At 40.5% G+C, this 13170-nt stretch overlaps 1 protein-coding gene across 4 annotated transcripts in view; it reads right to left on the bottom strand.

Annotated features, from left to right (window-relative positions):
• The window catches only part of LOC105282988 (sodium/potassium-transporting ATPase subunit alpha), a 57924-nt gene that overhangs the window by 34777 nt on the left and 9977 nt on the right, over positions 1-13170 (bottom strand). The window lies entirely within an intron of this gene.

Here is a 13170-nt window from a genome sequence, read left to right as displayed (position 1 = left end):
TACATCTAAGGAAAATTCCTCTTTCCCTTTTTCAATTTTCTATGTAAAATTGAGAGAAAAACAGGATTTTTTAAATCCGGTGGAAGCTCGCACTTGGTTTATAACCATCGTGAAAAGAAGGATCATTCGTTGTTTTATAACATCATGAATGACTTTTACGAATAATTTTTAACAGTAATAGGAATATTCAATTATCTCAGTTAAAATTCTAATAATAATTCTCTGATAAAGTCACAGTTCATGTGCGTGTTCAAAGAAAAAGTCGATTTCTTCATATCTCCATTTAACGATCGATTATGTTTGCGAGTGGATTAAAAGGGACGAAAAAAAATTCGATTTCAGAGTTTGATTAGTTAAAGGAGCCCGATGATACTCAATTATCGTAGCAAGTTACGAATATCCATCCCAATTAGTGAGTTTCCTAGGACATAGAAAACGCACACCAAACCCATAATCTGCCCAGTGTGGATTCGCACCCCCTCGACTCGTTGGCACACTGTGCACCCTTCCACACCCCCGCTCTGCGGTCGTAACAACACCCGTTCGCCGGCGAACTCGGTTGCGCGCGCAACCCGTTCGCCAACAGCTTCGTCGTCGCGACGCTACCGCCGTGCAGCGTCGGTCCGCGCCCCCAAAGTGATAGAGCGCAAGCTCCCTGTTACCAGTGGTTTTCATGCGAGTCGTCGTTTGTGAGGAAGAGAAAAAGGAAGAGAATAAGAACGTCGGACCGAACATTCGATAAAATTTAGGGCGGAAATGGATACTGCCAAGATTATGCACGGATTACGAACGAAAGCCGATTATATTTTCTTCTATTATATATGCATATATATAATAGAAGAAAAAAAGAAATAACTGAGCGCTTTCTGCTTCCGAAAGATTTATTCGGCGATATTGGAAAATGCTAACATTCTTTTTGGGGGAAAATGGGCAAAAGTGAGAATAGACTTTAGCCAGGTAAAGGTGGCGAAATGGGCGAGAAAAAGAAGAATATGTGCGATAGCACACTATCGCTTTGCCAGGTAGAGAGATGACTCTCCGGGGAAATTATATCGAGAAGAACGAGATCTCAGTGGCGAAATAATTGCTTTAAGTAGAAGACAAGGGATGCCGGGCCAGTTTCACGTCGGCAACTGATTGAATACTTTGCTTTGATTAATAGTGTAATATAATATTGACAAATGATAAAATGATCGTGATTTTTATTGGCACTAAAATGTTTAAATCTCATGACGTGAAACACATGTTTTTATCGAAAGATATTAACATATGTATGATAAGATATATAAGCGTCATTATTATTATTTGCTACCAGAAATAAAATACATAAAATAAAAAGTTAAAACGAAACAAATTGAGTTTGCATGTAAAGCAGATAAAAACAATCTGTTTTGCAAATACTTTTCAACGCGAGTTTGATATGTAGGTGATGTATAGACATCAAGCTACTATTCCATTTTATGTCATTATTTAAAGCTAAATAACTAATTTTAAAAATAAACATTGCATTATTAAAATAAATCTTATCTTAAGTTACTAAATTTCTGTACATATGCAATTTTTTTCTTCGGTTTCATTAAGAAATTGCATATTTAAGTAAAATTTATGATTTACAACAGAAAATAAATTACAGGCTTCATATATTTCTGTAATACCGCTGGGAGGGTTAAGCCAAGGTTGCTTCTTTAATTAATACAAACGTGAGCACAGTTCTTCCCCTAATGAAGCAAGATAGCCGAGAACTTGAATATCGACCACATAGATACCTCATAATTTCATGACGCTGTTTTATTCATTGCCATAAACGGAATAAGTAGTATTAATTTTTAAATACTGGAGAGTATATTCTCTTCAAATGGCATTGATAACGTAAAGAATATGTATTCAACATTTCAGCTATTATATTAAGTCCTAAAAACATAAAAGTGTATAAAAAGATAATATCTATTTTATCTATTTTCACGTTTCTACATGAACACATTGGCGCCGGATGACATATATGCGTCTTTAGATTTTTCACTCTTCTCTTTCCTCAAAATTTCTTTGAAAAATATCAATTAGTTATGTGTCGTCAAAGTCCCACGTCAGTAACGAAAAGACAAAGAGTGTTTAGAAAATTTTATTATATATCTGACTTTGTTCCAATTGGAAAAATTTTCGCTTGCCGTTAGCGAAGGGATAGCCAAATAAGAAAAGCTCGTAATTCGTATGTTGAGAACCTCTGCGAACCGCGATTTGTGCTACTAGGCTACGCGTCCGCGTCACACGAGCGCTTTACCCGTCCGACCGTCCGTCCGTCCGTCCGACCGACCGACCGACCGACTCTACTGCTCCCTTCCATCTCCCTTTCTTTCCCACCCTCTCGTCTAGCCACCCTCGCTTCTTCAGCTTCTCACTCATTCACTCTCTCTTTCTTTCTCTTTCTCTCTCTCTCCAGCAACCAGCGATGCAGCTTTGCTGCTTCTTTGCGGCACGCGTTGTATTATGAGCTAAGTTTCAAAGGGGTGGTATTTCCGCCCTTATTCGAGACACTGACGGCCAGTCGTCGCGTGAGACTGAGCTTGAGTCTATTTTATGCACACTTACAATCTTACGAAGCACCGAGCCTTCAGGCAAAAACCCCTCTGAAGTTTACGATTACGGCGGGGATGAATCTAGCGCAACAGGAATAGGAATGAAGTGCATCTATCCTGAGATACTTTTTATGCACAAGTTTCTTCAGAATCGAATTCGATTTTGCCATAATAAAAACACAGATTTTTCAATAACTCTTACATTGTAGGTTTTACAAAATCAATAGTTTCTATGCTTTGAACGATTAAAGATGAAGAACATTTCAAGGAAAAGAAAAAGAGAGAGAGAGAGAGAGAGAGAGAGAGAGAGAGCTTGAAAATTAAAAAGAAATAGACAATAATAACCTTTTCCAATTGGTTTTCGTACTTTGGAAAAAATTGTTAATTGATTTTTCTATATTACCTAACATGCGAAATGTTGTTATGTTATCTAATAAATGCAATCAACTTGCGTTAACTCAATTTGCTAATATTATACATTAATAAAACGCATGCAAATATTAGCGATATAGATTTAATATCTCAGTTCGTTCATCATTTACTCATGCAAATAAAATTTATTTAGTATTTATGTTACAAATTTGCGACATCATTATTTTCAATTTCAATTTCAATTTTGTTAACAATTTCTAACAAAATGATACAGCAATATAATGCAACAATGAGTCCTTGACTTGAGAGAAATAAAAGATTAGAAAATTAAATACTGTAAAGTTTCCCTACATCTTGGCAATTGTTTTCAAGCATATCATACAAAACAAATACTAACTTTGATAATATGATACTGTGACTAAAATGCCAAATTTGTAACTTTATAAATAAAAAAGTTGAGAACCGCTGATAATCGCATGTTAAAAAACAAATTATTACACAAAGAAATAATCTACCACTTCCCTCAAACCTTCTTTGAAAAATATCAATTGGTTAAAAAGTTATAGCAGTTTTTTTTTAACGTAACACAATTGAGCGAAATGTCGCAAATTCTCTCGGTACGCGCGTCAGACTCGGCTCCAAACGCCCTGGGGCGTTAACGTGTTAATAGAATTGCAATCCTCGTTATATTGTGCAAAAATCGCTAATATTTATATACTCGTTGTACATTTTTTGCCGCGATTTTTGTGAAAGGGGATAATTAACAGCAGCGATTACTTGTTAACTTGTCACGCCGAGTAGCTTTCAGACGTCGCGTCTTCGCAATGAGTCACCTCATTACTCAAATTACCGGGTAATTATCTCTATCGCCGTCGGCCATGTTATTGTGGATATGTTACGCTGCAGAGATCCATGGCTTATACACGCAAAAGAAATGTAACAGCGTTAAATGCACCAGGGAAGAAACGTAAATGGGCCGAATCCAAAAAGTGCGCTACAATTTTCCGCTACAAACTTTAAGATTCACACTTAAAAATTCATCTCGTTGAAAAAAGAAAACCGCGAATTATGATGTAATTACTGTTGCGATTTGGATTGCTCGACGAGTCGTCGCTGCGCCAGATATCGATCAAACGATATTTATGAAAGGACGGCAAAGCGGAGTTTCGCAACGGCTTCTTTCTTTCTCGCTCTGAAAGGATCGCAGCTTTTAAAACTTCTAAATGTACCGCGCGCACTTGACGTATCCGCGGCTCCAGCTTTTTTCTGTTCCCTCCTTCATCATCGCGATGAAGAACCACCGTATAGGTCACGGGTTGCCATAAATAAAAAATTAAACGGAGAGGAATAAAATCACGATCGACCTAGAAAGGGAAGCAGACTACACGCTGCGGAAGGAAAGCCCGGACAGAAAACGCGTGGAGGAGTTACGACAAAAAATTGCCGTATGCCATTATGGGAGCATTCGATTGTCAATAATCCGATAGTAAACCCTCCGAGGCAAAGGGCTAACGTTCGCCTCGCTCGTGTTACCTGACATGGAAATATTCGTACCCAGAAGTACCCGTACATGTGTGACGTATGTGACAATACGATAGTAAACAGCAATATGCGACACTCATGATGGTAACATTGATAAATCAAGAATTTCATGTAAAATTTAAAAAAGCAGAGATGTGTGTCAATCTACAAAAATGAAATCCTATGAAAAAAAGAGATTTTCGATGAAGAAACTGACAGATTAGAGAGAAGAGAGAGCGAATATTCTCTCTCCATCGTCGCCAGAGTTCGCAAAATGATGCCAGTCGTTGTTCTCGTGTGAAAGTTTCCCGTACTATCATAGATGATAGCTTCAAAGTGTGATGACTTCAAAGAACAGAGAACTACTATCCTCGCATGTCAAAGCGGTCAATACCCTGATCTCGTCGGCACGCGTCAGAGATGCGTCTGTACTCTTGTTTTTCCTCTTCCAAATCCAACGTATAAAGGCTCTCGGCGAAAGCTAGACTTTCTGTGAATATTCAGAAATCCAAAGCATCTGTACGACCAACGGAGAACAGCATTGTTTTTTTACGTTGAACACATCGATAGCGCTGTTTGAACGGGGAACAATCTCGAGAGGAGAGTGCAATAACATTGCGATATTTATTCACCTCGTTTGTCAAAGTGGAGCAATATCTAAACGATGTGCGTGTTGTCGTCTCGCGAGTGACGAGAAGAATCAATTCCGTCGAAGATACGCCTCTTGATGAGTACACGAGGGCGTTTTTGGCATAGACGGATTTTCGGAGCTCTACGCGTCACAAGTATTTATAAACAACGGACGAAAGACGTAAAATACGTCGTATCGTGACGTGGCCGAGATGACGGACGTCAATAATGAGAACGGCTACTGCGTCAATGAGATTTCGCGTCAACGATGCTAGATCTCGGTCATATCTACATGTGATCAATGTTTCCCCTTTCTCTCGTATCACCCGACCACCATTTCAGAAACCGACAAGACACTTGTGTTATTACATGATGAGAAGATAAATGATATAAATTACTACATTGAAGTATAACGTCAAGATTGATGTCTAATGTCGATTTGATGAGTAAAGTAGTCTTGGGGCTCGACTTATTGTAGATTCTAACTTGTCTAACTGGAGTTACAAGCAGCATTATATAAATCTACATGAATCTGGCACTTGACTTCAAAAACATTTTAAAAATTCATGTTTTATTCTATAGTAATAACTCTATTACTATTTGTATTATGCTTTATTTTGTTTTCATTCCAAAAAAAGTAAAAAATGTAGAATGATGCAAAAGTGGTCAACGTCCAATATCTCAAGTTGACATTTCGCTCAATTGAAAATTGTTCAGAAAAATTGCTATAACTTTTAAATCAATTGATATTTTTCTATAAAAATTCTTGATACATGAATACTTTTTACACTTACTATATTCACTATATATTCACTGTATATAACCAATATAAATATTATACACTCGCGTAGTTCTATAGCGAGTCTTGCAGTTTTACGAAAGCGATATTCGATATGCAATATTCGAAGCGCTTGAATGTACAACAAATAGCGAAGTAATTGAATCGAAAAACCTAGTTTGTGTTTATAGTGCGATATTTTTATATTGCTTATCTTGTTCACATCGTATATTTTTGATATCGTTTTAATGATATCATACAACGTTTTCTTCCATCCGGCTTAATTCAATATAAGAGTAAATATCGGATTTCTGATAAGAACGGGTTGATTAAAATCGATAAAAATAATACAGATTATTTATGTCTCGATTGCAAAAAGACGGATCTCAAGCATTGATAACAGATGAATCTTTTCAACTATGGTTGATCATGCGCGTGTATTGCCGTGGTAGTTAAAATTGCGTTGGCGTTAGTTCCGTATCAATCAGATAGCACGATTTATCGCATCCTATATCGTCCGCCTGTCGATCGCGGATTGAAAAGATCAGAGAACATAAAAGAGAGAACGAGAGAAGATCTAATTGGATTCTGCTGGCACGTGTTAATTATCTGGCAATTACATTTCGAGCGATTTCTATCAAGCGATCTATCAAGCGCTTTGTGTACGTCAGGCGGACTACAGGGAGATTAGTGACGAACGATGTTTCTTTCGAATCATACAGGATAATCTAGAATAAAGCTATTTCAGTTTTTAATTAGCGATCGCGGGAATATATTCAAATAAAAATAAAAAAGATAGCACAATTATGAACAGTAATAAAAAAACGCATATAATAAAACTGTATTACTATTATCAAATTCGGTAGAGAATTTCACAATTGCACGTAACTTTTCATACGTAAATTGCTGTCGGCGCTAATTCGCGAGGTTTGGCGAAGCTGTTTGGCACATCGTACGCGCGACGAGCGCGCGTTCTCGGGGACGGATGAGTACGATGAGGAAATCGTCCGTGTACCGCGCGAGCGCCGGATAGCTCATAGGTTTATCTCGTTTTCTCGTTTATCCTCCTTCAGGCCAGCCTCCCAAGGAGACTCGGTCCAGCCGCACATGTACCGAGCTGCCGTCGGGCGATTCGCGATGACGCGAGTTATGCAATAGCCGCGACTGGCCTTGCGCCAATCTCGCGTATCGCTCACTCGCGCGTGCTCCGTTGTTCCTCTCGTCTCTTCTCTTCGCTTCTCTTCCCTCACAGGACCGCCCAAATGGCGGGAGATTACGGGGGGACCGAGGTACACGACGAAGAAAAAGAGCAGGAGACGAGTATACTGCAAGATACGCGAAGTACCGTGCGTCACGCACATGCACGCGCCGTGCGCACGTCACAGCGTGCACGGCGAGATTTACCATCATGTGTGTCTTTACATCAGCGATGATACGATTCGATAACCGAGCAATCGCATCGGCTGCCAGTTTACGGCTTTTAATTCAATTTCCTCCGCGCGCACGTCAGTCGTATCACGAAGCTCGCAATCTTCAACACGTGAGACGAGACTGTCGTTCGAGGAAACGAATTTTCGCGGAAACGAGAAATGATTTGAGACTCTTTTGTTCTTTATATCTTCGAATAAATTAGTGAAATGATGGACAGATAATACAAAACAATGATATAGAGTACATGAAGCGACTTGCATATCTTCGCAATTACCTTTTTTGTTTAGAAATACTTTTGTATAGGTTTTCTTTTAAAATTTCCTCTTTATCTACAAATCTGTCTTCATGAGGATTCCGAGTTCCGCTCTGGCATCTCCTTCCGTTTATAACCGAAGGCTCTGTCTAGGTCATGGAGCTCCAGTGCAGTCGCACTGATTGCTCTGCTCAGTTACGTTACCGGACGACGCGGTCTCATTCGACCATTGGTTTGCAAATGAATACAGTACAACAACCCAGCAAGTATCAGTTTCGCAAGATATAAAGAATGTTAAAATTTCGACAATTCTCCCTGATCAAAATTACATTAACGAGCTTTCGGGAATATATTATTACATACTAGCACACAAACGTACTATTATTATATAATATTACCATCATTATGCAATTAAATTGAAACTAAATCTCGCCATACGTATGTATATAAATATACCGCGTGTTTCGATGTCAGCAAATTTAATCGCAATCTCAGTATTGCATTGGGACAGTATCAAATTCAAACAAAGTGCAAACGACAAATGCCAAAAGCCGATGTGTAAGCGGATTCAATCTCAACGTCTGCAGTTTATGCATATAGCATTTGCAAGATATTTCCTGAGTCTATTGAGACGTCTCATACGTTAGAGCCGTCAATATTCATTGCTAATCGTTCAACACAACGATTCAGTGTATTAAAAATGCGCGACATCGTCACCGTCGTCGTCGCCGCGGTCGTCGTCATCGCGTTATGTAACAACTCGTTATCATGCTATCATAATGCCGAGCGCGTCGACACGCGCTCGCGCGTGCATTGCAAAGCCGCTTACGGGCATTCCAAGTGTGCGAATGGCGGCCACATTCGTCGAATTCTGGAAAAAAGAGACGAATATACGATGCCGTAACATGCGCGTATGTTTAACGGAGCGTCGCGACGCCGCGACGCGACGAGGAGACGGCGTGGTGATCCGTCGATCTTGGAAATAGATTCCTCGCCCACGATCGCGTGTTGTAATGCTCGCTGAATGGGATCGGGGAATGAATCGCGTTGCTAAATTCTTTTCTCTGTTGTTAATCGCGATACTCGAAGTCATTTCGACTTACAATTCGATATATTCCGACCGCGGATACAAGTTCGCTTACCGGGTTACTTGCCATTCATGGAAGACTGATTGTGAGACGTTCTATTTTCTATCAAGTGTAGTTTAATGTTACACATCAACATAATAATGGTGTCTGTGTGGTATTCATTGTATAACCGTTACACCTAATCTAATCGCGCAGATATCTAATCGGTATATAAGATCAGTTCAAGTACCCAGTGTACCGTAACAATATGTGTCCAAATATATATCTGATCAGGTGTATTGTATATACAGGGTGAGGCATCTAAAACAGGCCACCTGAATATCTCAGCTGTTATTGGTGATAGAAAAAAATGTCAGACCAAACTTGCATGGTTTCGAGGGACACATAATTTGTTCTAAATAGTTTTTTATTAGGTGGACGCGTAGAGGTCATATGAAGGTCAACTTCGTTTTTTTAACTGGTATGATTTTTTACGTACCTACCATCTAGTAGAGCGTTTGAAGATGCGCACATTGATCTACGGGTCAAAATCATTCAAGGTCACTGAAGGCCAACTGCAAGGGAAAATAATTTACTTTATATTGCCTCTGCTATTGAAAATACCGTAAACTCAGAAATGAAAAAGTTCTAGCACTTAGAAATTTTAGCCTTCAGTGACCTTGAATGATTTTGACCCGTAGATCAATGTGCACATCTTCAAACGCTCTACTAGATGGTACGTAAAAAAACATATCATACCATTTAAAAAAACGAAGGTGACCTTCATATGACCTCTACGCGTCCACCTAATAAAAAACTATTTAGAACAAATTATGTGTCCCTCGAAACCATGCAAGTTTGGTCTGACACATTTTTTTCTATCACCAATAACAGCCGAGATATTCAGGTGGCCTGTTTTAGGTGCCTCACCCTGTATATTAAATATATATTATCTTGGATATTTTAATTTTTTTCGACACTGCAAAGATGCAATCCAAGTGTCAAAGCATTAGTTACTTCAGTAAAATTAGTCGCGGTGGATCAGAAGACTTGCCTAGAGAATTGCGTCGGTGAACAATAAATAAAAACGCGCCCACGCAATGCAAACGACGTGACGTCATTTGGCGAGTGGCCACTTTGCTATTCTTATTCATCGAGAAAAAATGTGGAAAAAATGTGGAAAGGGCAACTACTGAAATAAGAAATTAATAATATAGATCTATCCACTTTGATCGCTCTTTCTGCATTCAGAACAAAAATTGTTTAGGCTTTAGACAAGAGAGAGAGAGAGAGAGAGAGAGAGAGAACAAAATTAACGAAGAGTAAAACATAGACTTAATAAAGCACAGAATTGCGTTTCAGAGAGTTTAATTGTCAAAGGTCATTCTCGGAGTGCGCGTGCTCTAAGCCGAAAGATATCTAAATACATTCGCCAACTTTCTTATATCGACAGACGTCAGAGTCATAAAACAATAGGAACGATACCGCAATTCAAGCACACGGAAAATACCAAAGAGATCCGTGCATTTTGCACCGATGAACGCCGAACAAATACACACGGTTGGTTCTTTACTCACGCTTATCTGTCCCGAGCGCTATTCGTGAGAGAGCTTTTACGATTCTCTACTGGCAAATATACGCGGCATGTGTCAAAATCCCGTTTGATTCCGCGTGACAGCGCGCTCGCTTTTTATTTTTTTTTTAATCGTTTCAAGATCTTTTGATTTGACACGCGAGCAAAGCCGGACAGCTTTACTTTCTCGGGCGTGACGGCGATCCGCTGCTTTTTGACGGATCACAGCTGTCACCGGTTAGTTCTGGTTCATCCATGTGTTTGCACGGAGCCGTCGAGGACGTCGTCTGTACGCTGAATCCAGTTCGAACCGGTAAACCGGCGACTAGCGGTCTCGCGAGCTTCAATTCGCGCACCCAGCAGTTAATGCACCGGACTGTTTCATCGATAAGGAATTCGCATATAGATGCCACCCGCGACCTTCCTTATTGCGTTCTAGACGGCGAACGCGGAACGCGATAGCACTTAGAGACCCAAAGAAACATGTAGATAATTTTGGTATATATAATAGAATAAAAATGTATAATAGAAAAAGAATGTTTCAGACAAAAGTGGTAGGGATTTCTAGTTCGGCATTCTTTAATGTACAATAATTAGACATCTAAATTCAAATCTGGTATATTATATACCATCTGAATGACATGATATAATTATTATATATCATGTTATTCATCTAATTAGATGACTGAGCTTGAATATAGGTTACGAAGAATGTGGTACTTATTTGCATTTAATTTTCTACGTGATATTAAGATTTACCTTCTGACATTTAAGTTTGCGCGAAAAAATTTCAACCCCGTCCGATCACCGCGCGCCTTTTTCTACTATGCAATCGTCAGCTTCGTTAGATTACCACTCGACAAATTGAGATACACACGAAATTGGGAATAGGTAGGAAAACCATTTTCCATTTCTCCCATTCCTTTCTGTCCATTCTCAATCTCCGATGTTGTAATTTTTGCAGTAAAATTCTGGTACGCGATATGAATCATCGGACTACAAATGATGTAGTCAATCCTCGATTGTTTAACGAGATTCTTTCTTACATGCCTTTATTGACTGTAATCTTATGTATACCTACTCAACACAGAAATTATGGATAAATTTAAGAAATTTATTAAGTTACATAAATTCTGATAACACACATGACAAAGATAAATAACAAAATTCGTGGAAAATTGCACAGATTCCTTACTTGAGATATGTCAATACGATTATTGACAATTTTCATTCGACAATGTCCGAGATATCTCGCGAGAGCAACTTCTTGCGCCAAACACTCGGTCAAGGCTTTTATTCGGAGCGGCTTCCGGTAAGCAGACTCGGTGGGTTGGCAAAACCAATGACCCTAATCGTCTTCTAGATATACTCTAACAGCGGTTTCCCGAATAACAACTATCGGAAAAATGCGGGTAAGTCTCACCGTGTGCCAAGGGAAAGATCATAAAAGCAAGAATTTATTCGAATGCATGAAAAAGTTGTCAACTACTATAATAACCCTAGATCTTGTAAATTTAATCTCAAATGTTGACGAACATTTATCGATCTCAAATATCGCATCTACGATAATTCGCCAGAGAAATATCTGCAACGTTTTCAAAAAGCGTCGGTAACATTTGCGAAAACAAGAGGCTTAATTCGAGAGGAATTGCTACTTTAAGATGGCAAAGATAATCCAAGAAACGTAATAATAATGCACGAGGCAATTAGCACGAGGACAGATTTCCAAGGAAGTTTATCCACGCAAGACAGACGCGATTTACCACGCGGCGCGCATTACGCCGAGTGAAACGACGCCGTTAAATCCTTATTTCCCGACGCTTCCGGTTCTCTTGTCCGCCCAAACGGGCGTTTTTGCTGATGGAGATCCCGGCGCGTGATCTCGTTACTTCGCGCAGATTATGTCTTACGTCCGTCGTCGGTAGACCTCGTTAAAAGAACGCGCGTCGATGCACGCCGCGTACGCACGTACAGACGATGTACGCACGCACGTGCGTCCGGGTGTGTGTGCGTGCGTGCGTGCACGCGTGCACGGTAGCGTTCGCGGCGGTTGACCGTGACTGTATCTGCGTCGGAGGAAGAGGCACATTATGTTCAATCTACCTCCGTTACTCCGCTTCGCTCTCGGTACCGACGACTTCTCGCGATCCTCTCGCGACAGGAGGACCACAAAAAAGCGCGTCGCGGCAATTCCATCCGATGATTCACTCGCGCGAAGCGCAATCGATGCAATCGAGTTAAGGCGGAACCGACCATCTTCTCGTCAAATCTTCACCAAAATAAATGGGAGTCCAAAAATGAAAGTTCTGACTTGCTGATCATTCGCGCAACCGTTGACAACTTCAACATTCAACGCGAATTGCTGAGATTATCTTTAAGTCACTGCTGAGAAAAAGGCCAAGCGGCTAAAGGCACTGATGCTATCTGGCAAGCGATTTCCATCTAGTTAGTAGCGGTTAATTCCCATTGGTTTCCATTCTCGGCAAATTATTCCAGACAACGTGAAAATTATTCGACGCACGTCTGTCATTTCAGGCGCCGACGATGCCGCGGTACATTTCGTCCGGAATACACAAATATATCGTCGATGCGAACGAGTCCGAGGACGGAGGGAGTCGCGCGGGTGCAATGCGCGCTTCGTTATTCGATTCCGAAGTCGGACGTGCATCGTGCGCGCGCGAGAGAGAAGGAAAAGAGTCGATACGCGCGGCGAGGCGTCGCGACGCGCCGGCCGGAAGAGGCCGGCGGCACTTTCACGCGTTGCACTTGCATGCTGCACTTGCGCGCTGTACTTTGCACGCCGGAAAGGAAGAGCGCGCACGCTGTGCGCGCGTGGGTCGCGTGGAAACGGTCAGATAGTGGGCGTGCAATTTCGACACGGGACGACACGGCGGTTAACTCGTTGAGAACGGTCATTCAGTTGCGTATCCCTAGTGGCACGGCACGGTAATGTTATATAGGAAACGGAACAC

The sequence above is a fragment of the Ooceraea biroi genome, chromosome 14 (genome assembly GCF_003672135.1).
Source record: "Ooceraea biroi isolate clonal line C1 chromosome 14, Obir_v5.4, whole genome shotgun sequence".
NCBI lineage: Eukaryota > Metazoa > Arthropoda > Insecta > Hymenoptera > Formicidae > Ooceraea > Ooceraea biroi.
The sequence above is the reverse complement of the archived record's forward strand: the minus strand, read 5'-3'. Positions and strand labels throughout refer to the sequence as shown.